We start from the raw sequence: 17,142 nt of genomic DNA on the forward strand, positions 1-17,142 counted from the left end.
TCATTCAAAACTCCAGAAATGACAAATGCTGGAGAGGCTGTGGAGAAAAGGGAACCCTCCTACACTGCTGGTGGGAATGCAGTTTGGTGCAGCCACTGTGGAAAACAGTATGGAGATTCCTCAAAAGACTAGGAATAGACTTACCATATGACCCAGGAATCCCGCTCCTGGGCATATATCCAGAAGGAACCCCACTTCAAAATGACACCTGCACCCCAATGTTCATAGCAGCATTATTTACAATAGCCAAGACATGGAAACAGTCAAAATGTCCACCAGCAGATGACTGAATAAAGACGATATGGTAATTTATACAATGGAATACTATTCAGCCTTAAAACCCGGCAACATAACGCCATTTGCAGCAACATGGATGCTCCTGGAGAAGGTCATTCTAAGTGAAGTAAGCCAGAAAGAGAAAGAAAAATACCATATGAGATCACTCATATGCGGAATCTAAAAACAACAACAACAACAACAAAAAACCCATAAATACAAAACAGAAATAGACACATAGACATAAAATAAAAACTTATGGTTACCAGGGGGATGGGGGTGAGAAGGCACAGACTGGGATTTCAAAATGCAGAATAGATAAACAAGATTGTACTGTGTAGCACAGGGAAATATATACAGGATCTTGTGGTGGCTCACAGTGAAAGAGAATGTGACAATGAATGTATGTACGTTCATGCATAACTGAAAAATTGTGCTCTGCACTGGAATTTGACACAACATTGTAAAATGAGTATAACTCAATTAAAAAATGTTTTTAAAAAATGCAGAAAGAGGGGTGCCTTGCCAACGAAGTTAACCAGTATGAACTTTAGTGAACTAGACCAGGATACCATTATTTCTCCATTATAATTAATTCAAGGCAGTTTCTAGCCTGGGATAATTTTTTTTCAACCTCTTCCTGGATTTTTGACAGAAATCTAAAAGATTCATTTGCTTTCCAACAATGGTAAGTTTTTCCTTCATCCATTATTTTCAGTAAGTATTTATTGGGCCCCTATTTGGTGCCAGCCATTGTGTTAAGCTCAAAGATGGGTATGAAGATAAAGCAGACATTGTCCTTGCCCTACTCTAATTGGGGGGACAGACAAGGAGAATGCAGTGTGGTTTGTGAGCCAAGAGAGGGGAGATGTGCAGAAAATGATGCAGGAGCAACCTGCAGAGGCTGGAACACGATGGGTTATTCTCACTGGCTGAGAGGTTGGGACATCATCCAATGGCATGAACAGACACCAAGAGATTTTAGGCAGAGGAGTAACATCAGCTTTGTTTTAGCCATTTAATTCCACATGAAAGGAGCATGAAAGTCAGATTAAGTGAGATCAGAATGAAGGCAGATATTCTATTTAGGAAACTAAACTACAATAATCCAGGAGAAAGATGATGAAGGTCCAAACCAAGGCAGTAAACTAGGACAAAAGAGGGCCAAAGGCAGAGAGATCTCATAGAGAAAATCAACAGGCTTAATGTTTGAAGAGAAAGAGAGAGATTTGGAGAGGGAGAAGAAGGAACCTACAAAGATATTCAGAGTAACATCTTACACGGTTGGTTTTGCTATTTTTAAGGTAGCTGAGGTGGAAGAAAGAACACCAATAAGCTTAAGCTGTTAAGAAATGTTTTTTCTTGGCTCTACCTCTTAGCAGCAGTGGATAAGTCATGTTAATTTCTTAAAACTCAGTTTCTTCATCTATAATATGAAGATAATTTTTCTTAGGATTTTAAAATGCAAACTAAATAAGATAATATAAGAAAGAGCAAACAAAATAGGACCTGAAACAAAATAGGACCCATGTCAGTCAAGGTTCCATTCAGGAAACAGAAACTGCACAAGGTATATCAAGCACAGGGTATTTAGTACAGGGAACTAGATGTCTGCAAAATAATGTAAAAGACTAGAGCAAGGATATCAGGGCCACAGGCTTTTAGGTATACCTCTGCAACTATAATCAGGAAATCAGGAAGCTAGTGTTGCTGTGACCTAGAAGTTAGGAGATTTCAAGAAACAGCTGTCAATAAATAACACAGGTGCTGTGCAGCCCCGAAACTGGTGATTGGCAATGAAATGTGAAGCCCAGTCACCACAAAACTCATGTCTGCCAAAAGCCACATGTCAGCAACAACTGCTGCTGGGAAGAATGGGTCTCCTTCCCTTTTACCTCCTAAATGCATGCAAGTGCGTTTCTTTGAAAGAGTAGTAATTGCATCCAGAACTCTGTATGTAATTCCCAGGTTTCTGGCTCCTAAAATATAAGGCTAAGTATAGAAGACAGTGGAAATAAATGATTACCAATAAACAATATCTAGATCAGGTCTTAATAAATATGATTTGAGATATAGAGCTCATTGAAATAGGAATAAAGATTGTTTGGAATTGGAAATGAGGAATTCAGCTTGGGACATTTTGACTTGGAAGCGCCTATGGGACTTCCAGGCAGCTGTATGTCGAAAGTTAATTTAGAAGGTAGGTCAGGGACATAGGTTAAGGTTTAGAATCATCATCTTAGTAGTGGTAGTTCAAATCATGGAGTGGCTCCCACTGATTCACACCTCCTCTCCCAGGGAGAGTCTACAATTGAGAAGACACTAATACCAAGCATAGAGCTCTGGGCCTACCAACATTAAAGGGCCTGATGAAGGTGGAAGAGCTCACAGAGAAGACAGAGAATTTTGAGATGGAGGTTGTGGTCTGCAGGATGCTACTCAGAACTTTGTTGTTCAATGATCAACTGTATATTGCAAAGCTCCAGTAATCAAAACAGTACAGTATTGGCAAAACAGTGTAGTACAGACACATACACCAATGGAACATAAATGAGAGCCCAGAAATAACCCAAACATATGCATTCAATTAATATTTTTCAAGGGAGAAAAAAATACTCAACAGGGAAAGGATAGTCTCTTCAACAAACAGTGTTGAGGAAAATGGATATCCACATTCAAAATAATGAAACTGTGTGGGAGAAATGGGTGACAGTGGTCACAAGATTAAAATTTCCAGTTATAAGATAAATTAGTTCTGAGGATATAATGTACAGGATGGTGACTATAGTTAACAATAATGTATCATATATTTGAAAGCTGCTAAGAGAGTAAATCTTAAAAGTTCTCATCACAAGAAAAACAAATTATAACTATGTGAGGGGATAGATGTTAACTAAAGTTACTGTGGTAATCATTTTGCAGTATATGCATGTATCAAATCATAATATTTTATACATTAAACTTACACAATGTTATATGTCAACTATAGCTCAGTAAACCTGGGGGAAAAAAGCAATGCTAGCAAGAAGTCAAACAAAGCAAAGAACTAAAAAGTTTCCATTGGCTTTGTCAACTTGGATGCCATTGTTCACCTTGGCAGGTTCAGGTTCAATGACAGAGGCAAAGTGATGTTTCAGTGTCACCAGGAGAGGAAGTCTTGGGTGTGGACTCCTTAAAGAAGCTTGGCCAAGGAGGGAAGAAATGGGACAGGGAAATAAAGCATGTTTAAAAAAACATACTCTACCTCATGAGAAGAACTACTAAAATCTTAATAAAATTCTCCTGCCTTACAACTGCCTTTGGTAGCTGTATTTCTGTGTTATTATATATTCTAAAAATATATCCTTATGGCAGGGATGATCACCTAACATAATAATGGGTATTTTGTGTGGTATGATTTTTTTCTTTTTTTCTATTTTTTCATAGCTTGAGTTCTTTATAATGAGCTTAAATACTTCTTTTTTTTTAAAAGCAATTGTCATTATCCCTAAAATGTAAAATACATTTACTCCATACTTGGGGTGGGTTGGTATTTAAGGTCATTTTATACAAATGATGTTTTTGTTGATAAAATCTAGGACAAGGTTTCTATGTAGGTACTTGACTCTTTTCTGGACTTAGAGTTTTTAAAGGTAATTATAATATTGGAATATGCAAAGAGAAATCTAGGGTGAAGGAGATTGGAATTTAACCCTTAACTTTATTCCATATGGCTAGAACCTAACATCAAATGCTAGCTTCACAATTTAAGACTCAGAATTTTGAGACAGAAGAAAGTAAAGAGACCATAGTCAGGTGCCTTAAATCACAGAGGGAAACTGAGGCCCAGTAAGGAGCTGGCCAAGACTACACAGTAGGAAGAATGAGAAGTAGAAGTCAGAACCCTGAACCCCTAATTGAGGTTCCATCCACTAGGCCATGCGGCTCATGAGAGATCAGAGAGCTTGGAGCAAAAGGCTGAGGGCTGGAAGATAGGTGCAGAATGAAAGGTCAGAAGATTTGGGATTATTTAACTTGGAAAAGATGAGACTGAAGAGATGCTTTAATAATTTCCCAGTATAAAAAGAAAAATAATCTTTTTATTTCTCCTAATGAAATAGACAATAAAAGTTCTCTCCACACTTTGCCCACGCTGTTCTTTCCATTGAAAATGTTGCTTCCCTTTACTCCTCATCTACCCAAATCTAACTTTCCTTCAATGTCATTAGACAATTCCCAGGTCTTTCTAGAACCTTCCCCCAATGAGTCCCCTCCACACTGAACTTTATCTTCTCAGGTTTTCTCCTTTAGCACTTATGGCTGGGACCACAAAGACTGACACATGCATTGTCATGATGACTAAGTGTTTCACTAGCGTGTGTCTTTTTCCTTTGGAGAAATCTATCCCAGTCCTTCTGTTTGCAATCCTCCTGTCATGTAACCCTCCACGTAACTTCTGTGATGGTTAGGATTGACTTTAGAGTAGATAATAAATACTTGTAGAATGTAATTCATGTTAAATATTAAATATAGTCTTTCAATGATGAGTGTCATTATTAGGTAGGATACAAAATATTTTGTAAACATCCTTAAAAACACATATATTATCTACTTGGAAAATTTAAGGTCTAGAGGCACAAGGATGCATGGATGAACTACAAGCCTTTTTCAAGTCTGACTGAGTCTTGTGATTCTGTCATTATCTACATTGAACTATAGATCTCAAATTTACTTCACTAGCTGAACAGAGAGGTTTCAGGTATCTCTAACACTGATTCAAATCATTGCAGAGTTAAACTGACAAATCACTCAATTGATGAGATACTTTTAAGATTTTCCATGGCACATAAATAAATAAACTGAATGGCTGATTCAATAATCTTATGATTAGAATGTTCTAGTTCTATCCAAGTAAAGGGAACCATATGCCAAAAACCACATACATTGCTCTGATGTTACAAAAGGTGATGAATTATAGGTGTGTTCACTCTTTATGAGTGGTTAACCTATCACCTCTAGTATTTATAAAATACACTTTTTCTGCAAATTTTTCTGTAGACCTTTTTTTTCAATTTTCTTACTTCTATTCATGCATTTACTGAAGTTAGTGACACACTGGAGAAGAGAGGATATCACTAACTAACCTTGGCAGATGAAAAGAAGAAAATCACTTCTAAGATACCACCTTGCTGCATATTTTAAACACCATTCTTTCAGATCTCTACTACTGTTTTAACTAACATCACTCTAGCGTGATTCCAAGGGTTTTATTTTCACTATGAAATATATGCACTGGGACTTGCCCTTTTATTAGCATGTTAATCTATTAATATAATAAACATGATACTTGGGATAATAAACTGCCTGATCTCCAGTGGAGCTCATTAAAATGTTGCCTCTCAAATTGCCTTCCTCAGGGACAGACCTCTTTTAAAAAATTAATAGGAGTCATGAATTGAGTTTGTGAAATTTGTAGCATCTCCTTTAGCAAGAGCTAGAAGTTTCCTGTAGATAAAGATGGTATTTGGCTCACTCTGGGAGGGTTCCTTATCTGATATTGTTAACTATAATACAACTTTAGAATAAGTAGGTCTTGTAAATGTCATTTTAAAATGACATTTTAAATGCTTAATGAAAGGCAAGCACACTTAAGTGTCTCTGTCACTTCGACATATTTCAGGCTTCTTGCTTTGCTTGATTTAGAGTCACCTGAAAAACAGCCATGCTTGACAGCAGGATTTGAAAGGTGGTGGTATCTGGAATAGACAGTTCTCCCTGTAACGAGATGGATCCACAGTGAAGTTAATGAGGCTGACCCTGCAGGGTCTGTCTCTGCACATAGCACAGAGCTATGAATGTCATAAGCTATGAGTGTCCTTGTGTCCTAGGAGGGGCCAGCAAGCCAGGGGTCATCAGGAAGCATTCCTGTGTATTCATTTCTGGCAAGTTGCCTAAAGAGGTCTCTGACTCTTCAAACCTTCCATAATTTGTTGTGACTTATTTTCTCATTTTAACTAAGATTCCTTTTATAACTTTGTATTTTTTTTATGTTAGGGGGATCCCCAAATCACATGAGTTTCTGGCCCTACAAAGCCTGGATCTGCCCCTGTCCAACAGCAAAAAGGATTTTATTGCAAAGGAAATTTGTTTCAAAGAATTTTGTTAATTGACATTTTCTAACTGAGTTTCATTAGCTTCACAAAGACCCCCAGTGTAATTTGTGTGCATGTAGCCAACAGTCTGCATAAATCATCATTTGGACATCAGGTTTAGACAGTCTGCATAAATCATCATTTGGACACCGGGTTTAGCAACGTGAACACTAAGCCTCAGAGGCAAATGAGAGCCCTAATTTAGATGTAGCACCACGGACTCTTATAACAATAGGTGGATCGGTACAACAAAATTGACCAAGCAGATGGTGACTCTCATCTTATTACCAGGAAGGAAATTCCTACAGGGTCTGCATGAGCTTCCGACACTTTGAGTGAAAGTCAAGAGGAAAGGCATAATCTACTCTGTGTGGAACAATAATCAGTATTAAGGCTGCAAAGAACAAAGAGCTTCATTTGTGGTCTTAAGAATTGCAATTTGGAAGACACAGATTTGGGTAAAACTGTTAAGAGTGCTCCCAGAGAATGGAAAGAGTCAGGGGCTTATTCAGGCAAAAGCCACAAGGTTGTTCAAGAATTATGACTGACTGACTCTTATGCAAGAAAGGAAATATTCGTCCTTAAGGAACATGCTGTCACAAGTTATTTTAGAGTAAGGGTCTGACAAGCTTCTTGAGCTTCCGGGACATTGGGCAGATGTTTTGGATGCCTGCATTAAGACAAGAAGTGGTCCAATTCAGGTTTCATCTGTGCTGAGAGATGCTTAAGTCACACTTGCTTGATGGCCTCCCAGCTCCATATCAGAGAGCTCTCCTAGCAACACCGACTCCATTCTGACTTTCCTTTTATACCTGAAACCTCTCAGTGAAAACTTAGTTCAGAGACACTGAGAAAATTCAGCAGCCAGTGTATTCCATGACAAATAACATGGCACAGAGATTCAAGCCAGCACAAAGGAAAAAAAGATATCAAAGAATCACAGGGCCCTCTGAACACCATGTATCCTGCTGACTTTATTTGGCTGAGCTAAGGCATCACAACTTGAACATAGATCCACTTCTGATTCACTGATACTTGTCAATTTTCCGGCAAGTGGTGGGCTAAGAGCATAGAAGTGGTCAGCACCCAAATGGGGGGAAAAGTTTCTTCACTTTTAATTTCATGACTTACTAACATGTCTTATACTGTAGAAAATTCACCAACATTAATAACAAATATATGGCAGTCCTCCATTGAGGTTAAGATGGAGTAGGTTGTTTTTAAAAATAAATTATCTTAAGATAACTTCTATCATCTGAATGAGATAAATTTTCAATATTTAAAATAAATCTTCTAAAATTCTCCACAAAATTAAAAAAGTCAGAAGATAGCCTCTCTCAAGAAAAATACAACTGCTCAGCCTAATGGGTAAAGGCGTTGGTGGGGGAGGATGTGGGGGTATGAAGGGGAGGCAAAGGGTGGAGACAGGGATATAAAAGATCAAGGTTAAAGCTTGTGAGTTTAATGACTTTCTCAGGTGCAGCTGGCTACTAGCCAACTCCTTAGGACAGCAGTTCTCCAAGTATGAGTGATGGACCTCTGAGGATCACTGAGCCACTTTAAAGTATTTGAAAACTCAAAACTATCTTCATAATAATACTAGGACATTATTTGCCTTTTTCGTTGTGTCGTTTTGCATTGATGGTGCAAAAGCAATGATGGGTAAGACTTACCATATGATTCAGCAATCACACTTCTGGGTGTATATCCAGAGGAAACTGTAACTTAAAAAGACACATGCATCCCAATGTTCATAGCAGCACTATTTACAATAGCCAAGACATGGAAGCAATCTAAATGTCCATCAACAGATGACTGGGCAAAGAAGATGTGGTATATATACATATGCAATGGAATACTACTCAGCCATAAATAAAGAATGAAATAATGCCATTTGCAGCAATGTGGATGGACCTGGAGATTATCATACTATGTGAAGTAAGCCAGAAAAAGAAAAAAAAATACCATAGATATAACTTATATGTGGAATCTAAAAAAATGTGACAATTGAATTTATTTACAAAACAGAAGCAAACTCACAGATATAGAAAACAAACTTTTGATTACCAGGGGGAAACTGGGGGGGAGATATTGGGAGTTTGGGATTTTCAGATACAAACTACTATATATAAAAGATAAACAACAAGGTCCTACTGTATAGCACAAGGAACTATATTCAAGATGTGGTAACCTAAATAAAAAAGAATATATGTATATGTATAACTGAATCACTATGCTGTACACCAGAGATTAACACAACATTGTACATCAACTATGTTTCAATTAAAACAATAGCAATGATGGGCAAAACCATTTGTGGCTGAGCACAAATCATGGCAGTGGCTCCAAACTGTACTAGTATAATGTACTAACTTAATGTTAAATCAATGTGCTACTATAATTTACATTGTACTTCACCGCCACTCACTGGCAGGAGGGAAAAAAAAGCCAGAGAAGAGTTTCAATTTAAAACATCTGTTATGAAGCAATCAAATTATTAATTTGATTGAATATCAACCCTGAGTGTACATCAATTTTATACTCTGATGAAATGGGAAGTATGCAAAAAGTACTTCTACTATATCCTGAAGTGTGATGGTTGTCTCAATAAAAGCACTTGTACAGTTGTTTGAGTTGTGAGCTAAACTAGCCACTTTTTTCAGAGAATACCATTTTTACTTGAATCGTTGAGGAACGTTTATTTAAACTTGGGTGTTTGGCAGACATTTTCTCAACAATGAACCAGTGAGACTAGACTATTGCTTCAAGGAAAACAACTGACAAGTTTATCATTGGCAACAGCCAATGACAAAATTCAAGCTTTGCAGTGAAAATTGGAATTTTAGAAAAATTGTATTTGCCAGTGTAAGTTTGACAGGTTTCCAATGTAAGACTTTTCTGATGATTAGTGATATTAACAAATATATTTTATATTGTATAATGAAATGTGCCAACAATTGAAAGAAATGCATAACTCAGCGAATCAATATTCCAAATAACCAACACATCATGTTACAAAATGCCACATGTTACAAAATATATGTATAATATATCCATTCAAAGTACAAGATAAACCAATAAATTTTAACAGGAATTGGAAAAGCTTCTGGATATGGTTTCAATTCCACAATGCAGCTCACCTTTAAGAAACCAACATTTGGTGTCATATCTAAGAATAGCTACAAACTATCTGAGAAGGTAATTAAAATACTCCCTTTTCCAAATGTATAGCTGGGATTTCTTAGAACATATCAACCAAAGCAAGACATCACAACAGCTTCATAGTGGCTTTAAAATATGTCCGCAGATTCTCTGACAATCCTCCCCTCAAAAGGTGTATTCTGACGGTCAGACTTAATGACTCATTTCCAGTAAATAGAATGTGACAAAAGTGATAGTGTGTGACTGGCAATACTTCATAAAGGCATTGTGGTTTTCTCTTTGCTCTCTCTGAACACCTGGGGTAAGCCAGCTGCTGTGGTGTGAAGACACCAAAAGATTTGAGAACCTCAGCCTTCAGTGACAGGTCAAAGGATCAAGCCAATGGATCTTAATGTGAGGTGAGGATTTCCTTCAGGTAACTTCAAGATTCAACTATGGCCCAAAACAGCATCAGGCTTCCTGTGGGTCATGGATCATGTATTACATCAGAAATCAGCTAAATCCAGCCCACTATCTGATTTTATAAATAAAGATTTATTGGGACACAGCCAGGCCTAAGAATGCTTAAGACCTAGTCTCAGCAAATTTCAAGTATACGTTATTATTAACAATAGTCACCACGCTGTACTTAGATCACCAGACTCTATTCATCTTATAACTGAAAACTTACACACATTGACCAACATCTCCCAGTCTCCTCTACTCTCCAGTCCCTGGCAATCACCATCCTACCCTCTGTTTCTATGAGTTTTCTTTTTTAGATTCCACATTAAGTGGAATTAAGTGTCTTTCTCTGTCTGACTTATTTCATGTACCACAACATCCTCCAGGTTCATCCATGTGGCTGCAAATGGCAAGATTTGCCTAATAGTAGGAGAGTTTAATACCCTGCTTTCAGCAATGGATAGATCATCCAGACAGAAAATCAGTAAGGAAACACTGGACTTGAACTGCATTTTTTTTTTTTTACCAAAGTCTTCCTGTACCTCACAGGCACCTAGTTTGAAGACTACTGGAGTGAGGACCCAAGAAACCTCAGACGAGTAAGGAGTGAAGTGAGGACAAGAGAGGAAGGTCGACTGTGAAAAGCTGTAGGGCCACTGGTTCAGAGACTTTGATGAAGTTAGGTGGAAGGTCATGATAAAGTAGGAAAAGGAAAACCAACAGAACATGAACAAGAAAATGGAAAACAAAATTTATTTCAAGAAAAAAAGGAGAGAAAATAAGAGAAAAACAATATGGGAGTGTTTGCACACTGTTGGGGTGGGAGTCAGAGGGTGGGAGAGTACCAGGACACAGCACATCCAGAAAGGTCTGTTTCCTCAGATGCCTTCATGATGACCAGTCTACTCCTGCTCAAGTCCATCTTGTTCACGACTGTGTACAAGTTCCTGGCACATGGGAAATGCTCAAAAAAGATGCATGACTAATAGAATGTACTTACGAAGTTTAGAATGAGAATGAAAAATATTGCCTGCCACATGAGTAAACAAAGCGTGCTGCGACCATCAAGTCATCAGCCACCAACACCACCCCACCACCCCCAACAATGAGAACTCAGGATGGAGACAAGCAGGCAGCCCAGCCTCTGCCAGCATCTCCAACAGTGCACCTGAGGGAACTCAGCCTGGGAAAGCACAGGACACTGGCCCTAGATAGCTAGGTGTACAGCAGAGGAATGATTTCAGTGAGCCCAGACTTTTGCACCTCCCCATATACAGAAAAGCACTAAGTTCCTTAGCCTGAGATATCTGGTTTTCTTTAATTAACAGTAATCTTTTGATGTTCTAACTACCTGGTTTTTGTTGCAAAAATGCCTGTATGTCCTGGCTCCTCCCCTGTCTCTTCGGAGCAGTCTCTCAGAGGCTTTATCCCAGGCTTAAGTCCTCAGAAATTTCTACCAAATGAAACATAACTCTCAACTTTTAGATTGTGCATTTTGTTTTCAGTCCACAAGCCTGCTAGGCACTATTCAGGGAAAACTTCCTCTGCCTATCTGCCTTGACTCTCAATGCCAGAAGTGAAAATACAATGACTGTATCTACAGTTTTTATAGTACCACTTCCTAATTTTCATTACATCGACTTTGTATAGAAATAACTTGTTGAGGTTTTCTAAAAGACACTTTTAACGTATAAAAAATATACTCCACTCTGCAATGGTAGCTCTGTTGGCTCTGCTGCCCCTCCCTCCCCTTCCCCTGCAGGGTTTGTGGAAATCTCTTGCTTTCCTACTCTGCACTCGTAATACTCTGCTCATATTTATTGTGCTGAAAGAATCAAGACCCAATTCTGTTCCCTTCTGGACTTCAGGGCACATTTGTTCAAGAAGCATATTTTCCCAGGCTGCCGATTGTTGGTTCATCTTCACCTGGCTGTCTGGGGAGGTGGGGCCCCCACGCCGACTTTCCACTTGACAGTCAATGTCATTCACACACAACACTGCTGATGAGGATGCCTCCGTGTGAAGCCGCAAACTAAGGCAAAGAATATAGCGCTGTGTTTGGCTCAGAGCCGTTTCAGTAACAGTGTTCTGTGTTTTTTATAGATGATCAACTCCAGTATTGTTAAACTATTATACTTCTGGGGTTTTAGCTGTTTTTCCACAAAAGCAAATACATTTTGGGCATCTGAAAGCTCATGCCTAAGTAGATTTTCCCAGTATTTGAGGGTTGAGCTGAGGAATGAAGAGCAAAGCTACAGCCAGACACTGGGAATTCCCAGGGCCAGACACTATGGGGTAGAATTCAGCCTAAATATTTCAAACCCCTTAGCTCCCTCCCCTCACTCTCTCTCCTAATCCTATCTCTTGCTAATTCTTTCAAAATTAGCTTTTCTCTCCTAACACCCCAAGTTGCCCTTTTGCTGTTATGAAATTGCAAATCACATCAAGGAAAACCTATCTTTGAGAAGTACCTAAGAGGCACATGATGAACTGCAAAGCTCCCACGGAGCAATTTAAAATGATGAATATCCTTCTCAAACATCCTTTTCAAAATTGCACATGGACTTCAGCCAGTCACAAGTCGGAGATGTGGAGGATGCATTAAACTCCCCATCTGCTTTTCACATGGCTCATCACCGACTTCTAACCCACGGTAAGTCGCCTGGCCACACCAACAGAGCTGATGGCCACGGGTGGCTCCCAGCAGCCGAGGGGTGTAGCCCGAGGAAGGGAAGATGCGTCCGTGGCGTCGGTATGTTTCTCCTACCTGCACCCTGATGTGACTCACTGCTATTCCAGAAAGAGTTCTACCCACTGTTCTCAGAAGAAGAAACCCAACCCTGAGGTACATCTTAGAGTTTGAGAAAATAAAAGCTCTATAGGGATAACTTCAGACCTGCTTTCATTAAAGCAGCTTCAGTGCATCTCCTCTCCCTTCGATCACAGCAGCATGTGTAACTCGTTTCTCCCTGTGTCGGGTCTCAGTAACAGAACCACTTTTTTTTTTTCTAGATTGTGTATCATTCACTGATTAGATGAGACAAATAGATATTTCCTTTTTCACAGGCCATGAGAGGGCACTGTAGGTTGCAGGAGGTAAAATGAAGGCCACCGTAATGAAGGCCAGTAACCCCAAGGCACAGTGAATGTAATTTCTGAGCAGGGTCTCAAACTGGGCAGACAAGATGGCCACCTTCCTCTGCCATACGAGCCCCGCCCCACCTCCGCTAACTGCTGAAGGGCGATAGAAATTATGAAAGGTCATACTCGGAGCTGGCAGAAGACAGATTGTGAAGTAGGAATGTTTGGTGCCATTTTGGCCCCACTGCCTGCTGGGTCTCCTCACACTGGCTGCCCAGCAGGACTTGCCCTTTTGGGAATGTTCCAGAAGACAGTCCCTTGGAATGTCCCTGGGATCTCTCAGTGCCATTTTCTATTATCTACTCTCCACCCTCCCCTCTCTTATGTCCATTTTTTCTGCCCTGTGACCAGCTCATCCCCTAAGTATCAGACCTCTCAGAATTCAAATTTAAGAATGAACTCATATAATCTGCTCAGGTGCTAATGGCTAATGCAGAGTGAAACACTGTCTCCCCTTTCCCTCCAGGGAACAGAACACATTTTAAACAGGGGCTTCTTATAAACTATTAATTTTCCAGCCCAGAGGAAGAGTTTCCCTGCTGGGAAACTTCAAGTAAGAAAGGAGAAGAAAAGATATCTTTGGAGAAGCATGTCAGTGATGTAGACAGCATGTCAGTTCTGAGACATTCCACATGACAGCTGTTTTCTGGGTCCTGGTCATAACCTCACTGTAATCGTCACGACCCTTTGGTCCTATAGAATAGTCTTATCCTGGTGACCTCGAATAAGAGGGGAGTTATTAAAAGATATACATTGAAATGAGAGCACCTGGAATATCAAGGGAACCCGTGAATAGCCATGGCTAATCAGTTTAATAGAAATGGAAATGTAGTTTGGAAAGTGGAAAATAATTCAGATTTAAGGAAAATCTACAGCTTGGAGAGCAGGGGTTCACCCACTCCCTCTCCATCATGGGGACTCAGTGCCTCTGGCTTCTGCATCCTCACAGCTGTCAGCCAACCACCTCTTCCTCGCCTCTGCGTGTGCTTTTATTTCTGCTAGCTCATAACTATTGCTTATTCATAACTTCTGCTTACTCACAACTTCAGCCTACACGTAGCCCCTGCTAGCTCATAGTCCCTGGCTATGTGCTTTTAGCTTCTGTTCTGGGTTCTAAATGACCCACTCAAATACTTCCAGTTTGAATGTCCTAGAAGAAGCTACCTGGATCAGTTGATTAGCATTCTTCTTGGTGAGGTAGAACCCCTGTGTACCAGACCTCAGCCAAACAGTTCTTAGTGGCTAAGAATCAACTTGGCTGGTTTAAGCAAAAAAACAAAACAAAACAAAACAAAAAAAAACCCAAAAAAGCAAAACAAAAAACAGAATTTATTGGAAGGATACTGGATCAGAGAGAGGCTCAGAATATTAACAAAGACAAAGGGACGCTGAGCAGCCAGAATCACAGCCAAATCCTATCTCCAAATTAGCCAGAAGCAGACACTACCCGCATCACTGAACAGAAGGAGCTGTAACTTGTAACTGACATGCGGGCACTGGAAACCAGATCATTACTGCTTGTCCCCTGGCCCCTGCTGGCCCTGGTAACAATGTCCACATTGTTGCAATTACTGCCAGAAAGAGCTCTCCTCATTTCAGTTCCCCTGTATGACCAAGTTCCAACTCCAGGTCTAAGGAAGGTGTATTTGACTGGCCACATCTAGGTCACATGCTCTCACCCGAGCTGCATGGGAGCTGGGTGGAGATGGGGAGGGTGGGAAAGACTATATGGCCTTTCCGGCTTCCTCTATGGGAACTGGGCTCTGCCTCTCACCACGTCTCAAATGATGGAGAATTCCTCCAATATAGTAAGAGGGCTTGATGATGGGCAGCTAAGTAGAAACTGAGGGCATCCATTACACTTGAGGAAGAGCCAATGAGTTCTGCTCTGGGGAGCAGAACACTCACTCAGCAGTGGGCTATGGGCAGGGTGGGCATTTGACTGGCCAGTCCAAGGCAATCTCATAACCATAAAGGCAGAGGAAATTCTTTCATGTGCACTATTTGTTTGAAACCTCACCAGGCACACTTATATTCAAAGTTAGTATTTATATGTCTGTCTGGGTGGTTGGACTGTAAGCATTTTAGGGCAGAAATGTTGTCTTTACTTTTATCTCCCTAGTGCCCAGGGCACTGCCTGGCATATAGCAGATGCTCCAAAAATGTCTGTCAAATTTCACAGGACTCTGGCCCAGGAATTTTTTCTACAGCATTAGATAACAAATTTCTCCATGCTTTTGGGAAGACCATGATTTAAACAAGCAAATAAACAAAAAGGACTATTGACACATTCCAAAAGACCAAAAGAAGCAAGAATTTCTGCGACCTGCACTCTCCTCAGAGTTATTTCAGTTCCTTTACAGAGCCCAGATCTCTGAGACTGTGGCAGATGGAAGGTGAGAACTAGTTGAAAGAAGAGAGTTGGAGGCATGAGAGAGTGGATGGAGTTTGAGGAGGAAGCATCAAAAGTGGTCAGAGATGAAGGAATCAAGGACAGGGAGCAGAGGATGAGACCAGGGAGTATTAAAAAAATATATATAAGTTTCCTGATAACCTAGAAGGAAATTAGAGAATGGACAAAGGAATTCTGAATGCTGCTTTGGTGGAAGCAAGGAAGGAAAGATAGGACTAACATTTTTAAGCACTTACTACGTGCAGGACAATTGCTAGGAACTGTGTGTGTGTGTGTTTGTGTGTGTGTATTTAACCCTCACAACAACCTAATAAAGTGTTTCTGTTTTATAGATAAGAAAAATGAAACTCAGAGAGGTTAAGTGATTGGCTCAAGTCACACAAATAAGTGACAGCATCAGATGACTCTCCATGTGATTCCAAGTTCCACATTTTTAAAAACCAATCCATCTCTCTCTGCGTAAGATGGAAGAGGGCTGGCGGTAGGAGGGGAGGTGGGATGATGATGGTCACTAGAGACTGGAACTATGTCTCCAAACTGTGCCTGAAAACTTCCAGGCCCTTGAATGGTTCCTAACGTACTTTTGAAAACTTCTTATGGAAGCCAATTTGACACATTTTCTAGATCATTTGTATATGAAATTTTAAAAAATAAAGACAAGAGAAGCTTTGCCTCCCATATCAATTTTGAAACGGTTTGTGGTCATTTGTTATAGCAGCCCTAGGAAACCAAGTTCAGAAGATACCAGGGAAGCCCTTACAGATGATTTATTATTCAATTATTTTGCATTGAAATACAATTGGTATATAACAAACCAATGACCTCATGGATATTACTGCTGTGATGACGCTAAGTAAAAATCTAAGGTAAAATATTAAGTACCTAATAGAGCAAGTGGTAGATGGATGTAACAAAACTCATGAAAGTGGCATGTGAATGGGCAAAGTTTAAGATACAAATGCAAGTGTGCTGGGAGAGTGGCAGGTCTCTGAATCTGCCCTCCGGACAAGGCAGCTCATTCCAGCACCTTGCATTTTAGATCCTGTACAGAAAGATGCACATAGAAAAGATTAACATGAGGACAATTCCCCTGGAAAGGGAAGGGCAAGAGATAGAGCCTTTCTTCACTTACCCGGGGTGCCTCCTAGTTAAGCCGGATGCCCTCATCCATCACTACCTGGAGAACCACTGAAAATGGGCACAACTACCATGATCCCAGGAGCTGGGCACTGGTAGTGGCAGTATTTATGCAAGTTTATATGGTCACTGAGACTCAAGCAGCATCTTTTTATGTGGATTTGCATGATTTGTTTTCCTGGCCACAGGTGGATGGTGTTAGGGTGAATGCAGCAGGGCAGGGCGGAGCAGGGGCTGGAGGAAAAGGTGGCTGTACCAACACTTCCCAGGGCCCAGCTCTTCGCAGGCCACAGAGGCCAGAGAGCCACCTGGATTTTTGAATGTCAGAGTGGAAGAGACCTCAGACATCAAATGAGCCAAATCTCTCATTTTTCAGTTGAAAACCAGGAACCCAGAGTCGCTGGGTGAAGGTCACGCGGCTGATTGGTAACCGAAGTT

The sequence above is a fragment of the Vicugna pacos genome, chromosome 14, assembly GCF_048564905.1.
Source record: "Vicugna pacos chromosome 14, VicPac4, whole genome shotgun sequence".
Lineage (NCBI taxonomy): Eukaryota > Metazoa > Chordata > Mammalia > Artiodactyla > Camelidae > Vicugna > Vicugna pacos.